Source organism: Tupaia chinensis, unplaced genomic scaffold (assembly GCF_000334495.1).
Source record: "Tupaia chinensis unplaced genomic scaffold, TupChi_1.0 Scaffold000074_1, whole genome shotgun sequence".
In the NCBI taxonomy this organism is placed as follows: domain Eukaryota; kingdom Metazoa; phylum Chordata; class Mammalia; order Scandentia; family Tupaiidae; genus Tupaia; species Tupaia belangeri.
In genome coordinates, this window is record NW_006159534.1 from 6333115 (window position 1) to 6347502 (window position 14388).

The window sequence follows — 14388 nt, forward strand, 5'->3', positions numbered from 1 at the left end:
CAGCATGAGTTTAAGCCACTGGGTCCAGGACTTGAACCATGGTCAACTATGTGAACATCCAGCGACATAGCCATTACGCCAGCTGCTAGTCCTGACCTGTTTAAAAACTTCTAAAGAGTAAGATTTATGAAGAACTATCAACGCAGGGGAAATGGTGTCTAATTCCACAAGGCATAGTTGATCAAGGGGCCAACAGACAATTGTGAAATAATATGGATAGTTGTGGATTTATGTGAGCTCTCCAACACCTTGGCAGAGTTAGGTGAGAATTCTTAGGGCCTGGGACTGGGCGAGGATGTCTGTGTGAATTTATTAACATTAAGACACTGTTAAAGAGAAGAACATGGCATAATGTTTACATGGCTGGACTCCCACATAGTCGACCATGGTTCAAGTCCTGGACCCACTGGCATAACAGTCATGCTGGGCGCATGTGCGTATGTGCCCAAAATGCTGAGAGGAGAATGGAGAAGGGTTTGCAGGTGTGGCCATTCCCCTGGAGAATTATTTCTCACTTTCTGTCTGTCTCTTTGGTAGCTGCATGTGTTCTACAGCAAAAATCTCTCTTAAAAAAAGAAAAGTGAAAGACAAGAATGAAAGAAACTGGCAAGATCATACTGCCAATGATCAAAAGCACAAAATTAGGCTTTTAAATATTTTAAAATTACTAGCTCTTGATATTATTATTATTTAAAATAATGTCAAGTTCTATGAAAGCCAGTTTGTTGAATACTTCTTGGGAAGTACTTTAAGAGTCATTAAAACAAGTAAAAATAGGTCTTCATGCCACTATTCTGTCTGAAGCTTCAGAAACCTGTGCTGAGTACATCCTGGTAGTTTGGGTCTTTGTGCAAAGACCTGTCTGAGATATGCTGAAACCCAGATGGCAGAACCCCAGCTCCATCCAGGTAAATCAGCACCACTCCTCTCCACATGTGAGGTGGTTTATCATTACTCGGAGACACCAGCTCAGCAACACCTCACTGCTAACCTTCACTGAAACCAGGACTAGGTAAGCCGTACACCCACACCCACAAAACCGTTCATGGCCCAGAGTCCATTCACACACAGCAGCAAAAAGCTGGTAAAAGCCTGGTCTAAAAGAAGCTTGGCTATTCAGTGGCTTGTTTAGGGAAGCCATTTTAAGTGTATCTATAGTTTTCAATGAAGTGGATCTAACTGACTCTTCAAAGAAAATAAATTATATTCTTTTTTTACCATTTTTGTTGAGAGGTTTTTACTATAGGGCGCATGCACTTGCAAGAAAGACAGAGAGAGACAGAAAGCAAAAAGTAACCCTCCGGGGGGGATGGCCATGCCACAATCCCTTCTCCTCCATCCTCCTCTCGGGATCTTGGGCATGCATGCACACGTGCCTGGTGTGGGTTTAAGCAACTGGATCCAGGACTCAAACCGAAGTCGACTATATGAGAGTCCAGCGACATAACCATTACGCCAACTGCTGGTCCCATAAATCAAATTCTTAACTTAAAAAAACCAAGCATGTCAGCGGCAATCAGTGTTTTGCATGCAAGAGTGACTCTTAAGCAGATAAATGATGGTGGTGATGGTCCCATGGCAGGGAACTCCATGTTATGCCTTGGTCTCCTTTATGCATTTGCATGCACTGCTGCCTCTGTCCTGCTGACATCTTCACCTCTTTGCAAACTTCTACTCATCCTACACTTGGCCTCAATACCCCTCACTATGAGTCTTCTCTAGATAGAACTAACTGCGTAAACTATTCTCTCCTGTGTGTTCCCTTCATGCCTTACATTATCCTCCATTGAGTCAAATTATAACTGCCCTTTGTTTATAGACTTTATTACTCCAAGAGGTGGTAAAAATATAAACAATGTTAGGTTGGTTTCCATAAAATCATGGATGAGAAGTTTATATTGGACTAATAAAAACCAGTGATTTTGAAGCTCATCTTCAATCTCAAAGTTTCTATTAAGGAAAACTATCATGTCATGTGTTTTTGTAAAAGATACAAAGATGAGGGACCAGCAGATGGTGTAATGGCTATATCGCTGGACTCATGTGTAGTCGACTGCGGCTTTGGTGCCGGACCCGGGGGTTTTAACTCAGTAATGGCTATATCGCTGGACTCATGTGTAGTCGACTGCGGCTTGAGTCCTGGACCTGGTGACTTAAACTCACGCCAGGCGCTTGTGCATGCATGCCCAAGATCCCAAGAGGAGAATGGAAGACAAGAGATTGTGGCATGGCCATTCCCGCTGGGGGCTGATTTCTCGCTGTCTTTCTGACGAGCGCACATGCCCTATAGCAAAAAAGCCTCTCAAAAAAAATAAATAAATAAAGATAAAAAGATGGATAAATTACATATGTGATTATATCATATGCCACTCTGTATAATGATTCTGATTACATTAATTTCTTCATTTATTTATCTAATAAATATGTGTAGAAAAGCCATGGGCTACATAGAGACTAAGAGAGAGAAAGCTCTTATTCTCCTGGAGCTTATATCCTGGCATTACACAAAAAAAGTGATGATGAACAGAATGCTAAAATACTAACAATTATTTATTTAGACTTCTCTGTCAAGGTACTAAGTAAATCCCAATGACATTTCCCTGTTTCCCCTAAAAGCAAAACAAAAAACAGACATCTGTTTCATTCCAATAAGTTTCATCATTTTAACAGTTACTCAAAAAACTGAAAATAATTCACAATCCAGATAAAGGAAATCTTCACAAAGCTCCTAGTGGTTTTTTTAAAATCTGTTGTTTAGAAATGTACACTACAAAGGAGTGTTTGACCAGACAGCTGTTTCAAAGAACAATGATTTCATGTTTTAAGACTAACTTCAAAATTGAGATGTCTTTGCCTTCCAGGAAAACCTAGCAGCTGTGGAGATTATTTCACTTCTCTTTCTTTCACATTTTACTGGATTTAATTTTAAGTGAAAAAAATACATAAAAGAGAAAATTGTATGCAGCACAGAACAAAACCTATTGCAAAACAAGCAGTTGAACATTTTTAACCACAAGGAAAACACAAAGAAGACCTCTTTTTAAAATTTAGCTGAAGAAGAAGACAGCATAGCACTTTCCCAGTGAAATTTCTTTCTCCACTGCTAAACTTAGAAAAATGCCTCCCACCTCAAATCGCAATACAATCAATGCTGGTTTCAACACTTTAGGGATGGCTAGAAAGGCTCCAGGAAGTATCATGGGAAATGAAAACTGTGAGGTAGTCGCTGCATTGTATTCCTGCTCACCACTCCCTGCAGCTAGGAAGTGCCTACATTTTAGCCATTGTCATGGAGGAAACAAGAAAACAGGGACCAGACAGTGGCGCAGTGGTAAAACATGATGTTCTGTGAGGTAACCCCCGGTGGGAAGGTTCCCAGTTCAAGTCTGGAGTCCTGGGCACATGCTTGCCCATGATCTGGTGGTAGATGATAGCAGTAAGACTCTGTTGTAGGTTCTCTCTCTCTCATGGAAGGGAGGAAAGAAAAAAGGATGGGAGAGAAGGAATCAATAAATACAAAAAAGATATTATAAAAATGCAAATGCCAGATACAGGTGATAGTCTCCATTCTACAGTAGCCCACAAGTCATAATAAACCCTAAGTCATTCTCTGGGAAGGATAGAGGGGAGAAGAGAAAGAGAGTGAGAGAGAGTGAGTGAGCAGGAGAGGAAATTGACAATGTGGAACAGAGACATGAAGAAGAATTTTCTGATAATATGCCTCTGATAATCAGTCTCTGTCAGTGGGTAGGAAGAATCCTGGGTGACTAGAACCTGGGAAGGAAGAAGCTCTAGAGTAAACAGGTATAGGCTGATTCTATGCCACTTGCTGATATCAAAATATCTGCCCCAAAGGTAATGTCCAAGGCCCGGTATAGTCCAACAAGCTACCCAGGTGCCTGAGCTGGAAGACTGTACACCTTCTCTGTTTATGAGGGACACCTGTAGATTTCTAAAAGGAAAACAGTTACCAAACAAGAATGATGAAATATATGGGACCAGAAGTTGGCGTAATGGCTATGTCGCTGGACTCCCATGGAGTCAACCGTGGTTCAAGTCCCAGACCCATTGGCTTAAAACTCACGCTGGGCGCGTGTACGTGCATGCCCAAGATCCCAAGAGGAGAATGGAAGAGAGGGTATTGTGGCCTGGCCATCCCTCCAGGGGGTGATTTCTCTCTTTCTGTCTCTCTCTTTTTGGCGAGTGTACATGCTCTATAGCAAAAACTTCTCCCCCAAAAAAAAGAAAAGAAAAAGAAGGTAGAACTATATCAACAGATAAGAAATTTGAGAGGATCTCTAAATAGAGTTAAGACCAGCATCACAATGGTCTAATAAAAGATGTTTCTCAATAAAGGTTAAAGTTAAAATGACTTTCAAATAAGTGAAATAATATCCCACCTGGAATATTCTTATTCCTTACCGAAGCTTTTACCAAACCATTATATTTCTGGCCACTTTATTCTTTTAAATCTCAAAGCATGATATGGTGGAAGGAGCCCAAACTTTGAAGTCAGAATGAAAAATTCAAATCCTTGTACTTTTTAATTGTGTGTTAGTTCTATGGGCTTTGGATCAAGGTTCTCAAGTTCTCAGGGACTTGGTTTCCTTTTTGGTAAGTGCAGATAGTACTATCTAAGAGGGCTGTTTTAAGAATCTGAAAAAAAACACGTAAAATATTTAGCATGGTATCTGGTAGCCAATTATATTAAAATGCAAATATTCCTAGAGAAAGTGACTAGCTTACAAGGCCTGATTTCCAAATGACTCAGCTGAGAAAGAAAGACCAAAGGAGGAGGTTGAATAGAAGGAACAGAGACAATATAAAAAAAATTCAGCTTCTCCACCTCTCTGCCCTGAGCCTGGTTCAAACATTGGAACAGATAATGATGGAAGCAAATATATTGGATTTTCATCTTGCTAATATAGTTTCCATATGGTCTTCCCCACAGGTGAGATATAGTGTCTCTTTGTCTCTTTCAATCCCAACATTATATAATTTTAAAATTTCAAGGCAAAGGAGCCTTGAAGTTTTACTTAACTACCTTGGTGTGGTAGTTAAGGCACCAGACTCTCACATGACTGACCACAGTTGAGTCCCAGATCTGGTGGCTTGTTTTCTCACTTTCTCTCTCTCTCTTGGTCTTTGTGTCTCTCTTTGATGAGTGCACATGCTCTATACCAAGATGAAAAATAATAATAAAACTAAATTAAAAAAATTTCAAGACAAAGAAATGAAATGGCCAAAAGGTATATGTTATATTTTTCAAAGTATCAGTGAGAAAAAACAAGTTAAGCATTGCCAAACAAAGCAGCTGATGTTGAGGAACAGAACCATAAATTATGGAGTTGGATCTGCACACTGGTTTCAATCATAATATAAATCTTAAAATCAAGCTATTGCTATACTTTAAAAACTAATAACTACTTGGGCCCTCTGGTGGCATGGTGGTTAAGGCACTGGACTTCCCACACGATCGACTGTAGTTCAAGTCCCAGACCTGGAGGCTTGCTTTCTCACCCTCTCTCTTTCTTTCAGTCTCTTTCTCTGGCTAAACTCATGGGGAAAAATAATAAAGTAAATAAATCTTTAAAAAACAACTAATAACTACTAATATTAACAATCATTATTTATAAAGTAATTTATAATGCTAAACAATATGTATCAGTATTTTGGGACAGTAGTGTGGTGGTTAAAGTGGCTGAATCCCATAGGCCAGCTGCCTTGAGAAACACACTGGGTAGTGTTCACGCCTGCCCAAAATTCAGAGAGGAGAAATGGAGAAGGAATTGCAGCATGACCATCCCCACAGGAGGTTCTTTCTCACTTTTTCTTCTCTCTCTGTCGCTTTCTGGCAAGTGCACAGGTACTTGAGCAAATTAAATAAAATAAAAATTAATACACTTTCTCAGATCAACTTCAAAACTTCCCATCATTTAATTCTATCTCACTCTCCCTACATCACACACACATAAAATATTCCATTCATTTTTTCACAATTTACAGTTATGAACTGTCTGCTCCATCAAAACAAAGCTTAGTGTCACCTGAAAACAATGTTCTTTTCTTTTCTTTTTTCTTCAGTTTTTGCCATAGGGCATATGTGCTTGCCAGAGAGACAATGAGAGGGAAATTGAGAAATAACTCTTCTCCCACATCCCCCGTGGGGATGGCCATGCCACAATCCCTTCTCCTACATTATCCTCCTGGGATTTTGGGCACACACACACACATATACTTGGCAATTTTCAAGCTGCCAGGTACAGGACTCAAACTGCAGTTGGCCATATGGAAATCCAGCATCTTAAACACTATGCTACCTGCTGGTCTTTGAAAATAATTTCCTACTTTTGCCCATGATTTCCCACATCCCAGTATCCAGATATGGAATGGCACTGCAATGTCTGTTAACCTCTTCCCAGTAATGCTTCAGGACAACTGATTTAATGAAGTGTACCTTGAACCACTCAACTTTCATTCTACGTGTGTACACATATGTATGTGTGAAACTATCAGCTGTCATAATTTTGAATTTCAGTGACTCTTTTAAGATTTTCTCAATTCTCTTTCTTGTTCTCTTGTTACTAAACTGGAATCTTTTGGGATGGCTCTTTAAGTATTTAACAAAATAAAACATTAATATGAATGTGCAGTTGCTGTTAAGGGAATGCTGGCTGAAGCTTACGATGGAGAGTAAAAAAATTCAGCAAGAAGCAAACTTCCAGACATTCATAAAGACTACCAAAATGTGCTCCTCATTTACCCATTTCTGAATAGCTACTACAAACCAGCCAGTGTCCTGGGCACTGAGAGAACACCAGTGAACAAATGAGATTAAATTCTTGCCTTCACAGAACTTACACTCAAATGGAGAAGGCAGGAAACAAAGAAAAAAATGGAACAAAGCATCAAATAGTAATAAGGATTATGAATGAACAGAGGAGGAGAAGAGAACAGTGTGATGAAGGTGCCTCCTCAGGTAGGGTGATCAGAAAAGGAAGTGATAACATTTAAAAGGAGACATGAAGGAGAATTTCTGGGGAAGAATATTTAAAGCCATTGCAAAGACACTCAGATAGGACCGAGCTTGATTTGGTCAGGAAACAAGGAGGTACCTATGGCTGGAGGAGGTGAACAGAAGGGAGCAGTTGGAAGCGAACCCAGAGACGCAGTCAGAACCAGGTAACCAAGGACCTTTAAGGTCATGATTATAGCTTGAACGGTTTCCTGAGCTTTATAGAAAGAAATGGAAGAAGTTTAAGGTTGTAATAGGATCTGATTCACTCCTTCCACCTCTGTCTCTGGTTGCTGGGTGAAGAATACAATGAAGAAAGTGTAGCAAGAACAGAAAGAGGAACTCAAGAGGAGGCTACTGCAGAGGTCCAGGTAAGAGATGGCCTGGCTGAGGAGGCAGAAGCAATTAAGAAAGAAAAGGCTGGGACCAGCAGTTAGCGTAATGGCTATGTCACTCGACTCCCACGTAGTCGACCACGGTTCGCATCCCAGACCTAGTAGTGGCTTAAACTCATGCCGGGCGCGTGGGCATGCGTGCCCAAAATCCCAAGAGGAGAATGGAGGAGAAGGGATTGCGGCGTGGCCATCCCCCCTGGGGGGGGGGGATTTCTCGCTTTCTATCTCTCTGTCTCTCTCTGTCTGGTGAGTACACGTGCCCTATAGCAAAAACCTCTCCCCCCAAAAAAAAAGAAAAGGCTGAATTCTAAATATATGTCCAAGAAAGAGCCGTCATATATTTCCCAGAAACTGATTATATGAAAAAACGGGGGCAAGAGATAAATAGAGGGTCATACCTGAGTTTCTGGCCTGAGCGACTAGGAGATTGGAGGAAGCATGTCTGGATGTGGAAACAGCCTGTCGGTATAAACTGAGATTGGTGGGGAGGATACAGATTTGAATCCCAGGAGAAAGATCAGTGTTAGATGTAACACATAGAATCAACAACACACGGATGGAGCAAGGGCTCTCTCAATATTTTCACAATGACATTAGTGACCATGGTGCTCAGCATCTCCCTGAAGATTAGGACTGAAGACGACATTAACAACAATGTAAATGGACCAAGTCATGTGCTTGCTCACTAATGTATGCTGATTTGGGACATATTCAAGTACAAATCTGTGCATGAGTGCACTGCACCTATGCAGACATGCGAGACTAGGTTTACTAGTCTACTATTTGAATATAGTCAATTATATGCAGTTTAAGCTTGAGTACAATAAGAACCCTTTTATGCTAACCATCTTTGAATTACAAGGAACTTAAAATGCCCCCAATAATTTTTCAGCCCAACATAAAACTGCTATTCTAGAACTTTCTGATAAACAAATTGCACCTTCCAAAGGTGACAAAGCATCAGCCTTTCCTCAGCATGCACAACCTTGCATTTCCTATGCTGACAGGAGAAGAATGACATATAGTCTGGCAGGATTATGTTTATGAAACCAGATTGCTAGTAAAAATAAGCAAAGCACATTTCAGCAACAGAAAACTGGCCTAACTCCCTGGGTTAAGCATGGGAAGACTGATCTCATATCCCAGGAAAAGTCACCGTGATATTGGAAACTACCAGAGAAAGAACATCTTAACCTCCCAATTAAGCCAATCAACACCATCTGCTGGGGCTCTTCTCTGTTCCCCATGTGCTGGAATTTATCATGAACATGCCACCGAACTTTAAAGGCGGGGTAGTCAATGATGCAATGCAACACAGGCTGTTTGTAACTTATGCAACAAGTCCCTTGCTGATGCTCTCGATGGTTAGCTGAATGTGGGATACAGCAGGAGTGCTGATGAGGAAAAGGGCTAGTGAACCATAGAAACTTGCCTTCACCCCCATGACTGTCAAAGAACAAATAGTGAGAGCTTCCCTGAAGGTGACTGTAGATTGTACATTACCTATTGAGAAACACTAATGGCCCTTTGTAGGGGCTATAAATCATGAGTTAAGATAAAGATTTAGCATTAGTAAATTTTTAAAAATACTGGGAATATTGACTTTGGGCAAAGAGCTAATTATACACCTAGGGAAAATAACTCTAGAGCACTCATCATAAACATTTTGCCATTTTAATTCTATAGTACCATGAACAGTCAAAAAGAATATAATTTGGGGGGGGGGGAACCAGCAGTTAGCGTAATGGCTATGTCGCTGGACTCCCATGTAGTCGACTGCGGTTCGCGTCCCGGACCCGGTGGCTTAGAACTCATGCTGGGCGCGTGTGCGTGCATGCCCAAGATCCTGAGAGGAGAATGGAGGAGAAGGGATTGCGGCGTGACCATCCCCCCTGGGGGGTGATTTCTTGCGTTCTGTCTCTCTGTCTCTCTCTGTCTGGCGAGCGCACGCACCCTATAGCAAAAACCTCTCGAAAAAAAAAAAGAATATAATTTGGGGAGCCAGCAGGTGGTGTGGCAGGTAAGGCACTGGACTCCTGTATGACCAACTGCAGTTTGAGTCCTGGACTCAGGGGCTTGAAACTCACACTGAGTGCATGTGCATGCATGCTCAAAATCCCAAGAAGAGAGTGGAGGAGAAGGGATTGTGCCATGGCCATTCCCCCGAGAGGTGATTTCTTGCTTTATATCGCTCTGTCTCTCTGGCTAGTGCATGCAACCCAGAGCAAAAATCTCTCTCTCAAAAAAAGAGAGAATATAATTAGGGGTCAAATCTAGCGTGTACTCAACTGTATTCCATATATGAGAGAGAAAGCAGGAAACATCAGAAAAAGCATGGAAATCCTTGCAATTAGTCTCTGAGCTCAGACATGCTTTCTTTCAGAAACAGGGTAATTTTTCATGTAGTCATAATTTTATATAAATTGTAAGAGAAGTACAAAACTTTTGTGGAAAATGTGCATTATATAACAACTATTCATGGATAAAGAATTTTTGCACTAAAATAAACTCATACTGACTTCTTATAACTAATATTTCTAAAAGGGATTCAACTTGAGTCACTTAGAAAAATAAGACAGCAGTTTGAAAAGAGCCCCAATCACAACATAGGAATTCTGCTAAAACTGAAGCAAGAACAAACATCAGACTTATAGGGAAGCTTAAGTAGAAGAATGGTGAAATCACTGATGCTTTACAAAAAGTTTACAGTGACATTGTCCCAAAGACAGTGGCAGTTTATAAATGAATGGCATGTTTTAAGAAGGGATGAGAACAACATTCAAGATGACTCCTGCAGTGACAGACCATCCACATAAATTTGTGAGGACAAAAACCTAATGATGAGGCCAAGTGGTTGTGCAGCAGTATTGCAACTGGATAGCCCGAGTTCATGCCTGGGATTTCCTTGAGTGCACTAGGAATATGCACAATGCCTGTGACTGGGCTGGCTGAAACTGAAGGTAGATTGTGGAGTGAACACCCTGTCAGAGTACTTGTCTCTCTGTTTCTCTCTATCACTCTCTTATGGAAGAAATAAGTAAAATAAAAACTTTTTAAAAAGTAATCTTGGGGTCAGAAAGTGGCATAGTGGTTAAGGTGCTGGATTCCCACATGGCCAATGGCAGTTCAAGTCCCCAACCCAGTGGCTTGAAAATCACACTGTGTGTGTGTGTGTGTGTGTGTGTGTGTGTGTGTGTGTATGCCGAAAATCCCAAGAGGAGAATGGAGGAGGATGTTACATGACCAACCCCCACCAGGGTGATTTCTCACTCTCCACCCCCTCTCTTTCTTTTTTTTCTTGGAGAGGTTTTCGCTACAGGGCAAGTGCACTCGCCAGACAGACAGAGAGAGACATAGAGACAGAAAGCGAGAAATCACCCCCCAGGGGGGATGGTCACGCCGCAATCCCTTCTCCTCCATTCTCCTCTTGGGATCTTGGGCACACATGCACATGTGCCCAGTATGAGTTTTAAGCCACCGGGTTTGGGACGCGAACCGTGGTCGACTATGTGGGAGTCCAGCGACATAGCCATTACGCTAACTGCTGGTTGCCCCCCTCTCTTTCTTTTTCAGGCTAGTGCACGTGCTCTATGGCAAACAAACTTAAATAAATAAATAAAATTAATCTCATCTGTGCCGTGATGGAAGAGGATTGACAATTAACTGCAGAAACAATAACCAACACCATAGACATACTCAATTGGTTCAGATTACACAATGCTGATTGAAAAAATTCAAGTTGAACAAACTTTTTGCTTGATGGGTGCCAAAATCCTGGTATCTACATTAGATAACAAGACAAGAGCAGAGCTTTCAATGGGAATTTTAAACAAGTGGGATCAAGATCTTAAAATATTGCTTTGAGGAACTCTAACAGGAGATGACACATGGCTATATCAGTATGATCTGGAAGACAAAGCACAGTAAAATAAAGCATTGGCTATCAAGAGGTGAAAGTGGTTCAATCAAAGCAAAAGTAGACCAACCAGTCAAGAGCAAAAGCTATGGCAACAGCTTTTAGGGATGCTCAGAGCATGTTGTTTGTTGATTTTCTGGAGGTCCAAAGAATGGTAACAACTTATTATTAGGAGTATGTTTTGAGAAAGGTAGCTAAGCTTTAGCAGAAGAATGCCTGGGAAAGCTTCACCAGATAGTTCATAACAATGCTCCTGCTTGTTCCTCTCATCCAACATGGGCATTTTGTGAGAGTTTTGATGGACAATCATTAGGTATCCAGGTTACTGTCCTGATTTGGCTCCTTCTGATTTCTTTTTGTTTCTTAATCTTAAAATACACTTAAAGTGCACTTGTTTTTCTTTTGTTAACAGTAATAAAACATGATGTTATGTCAGGATGACCCACCAGGAATGTTCTGGGTTCCTGTCCAGACACCTCCCTCACTATGCCAGCATACCTGTATCCATGATCTGGGGCTAGCTGGGGCTGGGAATGGACTGCAACATCGAGACCCTATTGAGGGTGCTATCTCTCTCTTATTGACTCATGGAAGAAATAAAAGAAGTTAAAAAATAAATAATTTAAAAATGGTTGCACTGACAAGGTTTAATTTCCAGGACTCTCAGTAGTTTATGGGTGATCTAATGGGCTGGTATTATCACTTATAAAAGTGTTGTGAGAGACAAGGTAGGGCAACCTCTGTCTTTTCTCTTTCTCTGGTTTTCTGTCTCTCTATCTGTCTCACACTCTCTCTCTCTCTCTTCATTTAATTTTTTTTTTTTAAATTTTTCAATCACTTCTCACCTTGTGCCTTTTCTTTCACTTGCTAATTCCAGAAGTCATTTTAAAGTTGAGGTGTGTCCTGGCATGTTCAGGGAAGCTATGCTCTAAATTCCATCTCTTAGACTCCCGAAATATTCAGACAAGGTAGGGCAACCTCTGTCTTTTCTCTGTCTCTGGCTGTCTCTCGGTCTCATACTCTCTCTTTCTCTTTAAATTTTAAATTAAAAAAAAAAATTTCAACCACTGCTCCTGACTTTGGGCCTTTTCTTTCACTTGCTAATTCCAGAAGCCACTTTAAAGTTGAGGTGTGTCCTTGTGTCACTAGCACACCACATGGTTTTCATTTTTATGTGTAAAAAAGAAATTTTTTCCCTCTTTTTTGGTAGTATTTTTCTAGTTGTTTATTTTATTATTATTATTATTTTTACCTTACTTTCCCACTGTAAGCTTCACTCTCCACACACTGAATGTCTAGATAGGCCTAGGTGCACAGTAGCCAAACATCTGAATACTTTTAAAAACATTGAAATCCTTGCCGTTTATTGAACTTCCTGCTTTAATGAAGAAATTTCTTTTTATAAATCTGAACTCCTAATCTTTCTCCACTTGCAAAGCACAGTGGAGGATAGATTTTGTCACAGAGGCACAAGAAACATGAGAAATCAAGAAAATCTCTCTCACCTAAGGGAAAACAAAAATCCCTCAACATCCACAGACAGTACAGTAGAACTCACACATGGAAATGTCTGATAGAGAATTCGGAATATTCATAGTGACAAAACTAAGCAAGATATAAGAGCTGAGAGATAATGAGCTCCAGGAGATGCAGGAGAAAAGAGACAAGTTCTAGGAAGTGTTGAAGTTCTTCCTTGATCTGACAGAGGAAATACATACCATAAAAAAGAATCAAATGGAACTGTTAGAAATGAAGGCTGCCATTCAGAAAATCAAAACCTCCCTCAAAAGTACTAAAAAAGATTAGTTCATGCAGAAAATCAAATCTTGGATGTTGAAGGCAAAACCTCTGATCTAGAAAAAAAAAACTGAGAAAATAACCCCCCAAAAAAGAGAGAATACCATTCGAGAAATACTCAACAGCATTAAGCACCCAAATATCCAGATAATCAGTATCCTAGAAGGTGAGGAAACTAATAAGGGCATTGATAATATTCCATGACATCTTGGAAGAAAACTTTCTAAATCTGGAGAGGCATTCAAATATCCAGACCCAAGAAATCCAAAGGACCCCTAATAGAATCAACCCAAGATCTTCTCTGAGGCACATCATAGCCAAACTGGTCAAATCTACAAAGACAAGATATTAAAATTGGCAAGAGAGAAATATCAGATTACTTATAAAGGTTATCTAATCAGGTTAACCTCAGACCTCTCATCAGAAACAATGCAAACAAGGAAAGAATGGTAAAATATATTTAAAATGTTAAGTGAAACACAGTTTCAACCAAGAATATTATACCCAGCAAGATTATCTTTTATATGGAAAGAAAGGATAAAAACATTCTCAGATAAACAAGACCTGAAAGAATTTGCCAATAGCAGACTCACTCTTCAAGAAGTTCTGAAAGGAGTGCTCTACCAGGAAAACTAAAGACACATACAGAAATAAGAGAACAAAAGGCAACCAAGGAAATGACCAATTTAATACTAGGGACAAGAAATATCAATAATAACATTGAATGTAAACCTCCAGGATTTAAACGGAAAAGCTGGACCACAGTAACACTGTACATTCAACAGGAGAAAGTTTGAACGTAATACTGAACTGGCAAAATGGAATTTTATGACTTTGAGTGAAACATTATTGATTTTTTTGGAGAGATTTTTGCTATAGGGCATGTGCGCTTAACAGAAAGAGAGAGAGAGAGAGAGAGAAAGAAAGTGAGAAATCACCCCCCAGGGGGGATGGCCATGCCATAATCCCTTCTCTTCCATTCTCTCAGGATCTTGGGCACACGCACACACGCACCCTGGTGTGAGTTTAAGCCACTGGGTCCGGGACTCAAACCACGGTCGACTACGTGGGAGTCCAGCGACATAGCCATCATGCCAACTGCTGGTCCCCTGATTTTTTGCCATAGGGTGCATGCGCTCACCGGAAAGACAGAGACAGAGAGACAGAAAGCTAGAAATCACTCCCGAGGGGGGGATGGCCACTCCACAACCCCTTCTCCTCCATTCTCCTCTTGGGATCTTGGGCACGCACACACACGCGCCCGG

The 14388-nt window shown here is 40.7% G+C and overlaps 1 protein-coding gene across 3 annotated transcripts in view; it reads right to left on the minus strand.

Annotated features, from left to right (window-relative positions):
* The window catches only part of DNM3 (dynamin 3), a 662543-nt gene that overhangs the window by 148487 nt on the left and 499668 nt on the right, over window positions 1–14388 (minus strand). The window lies entirely within an intron of this gene.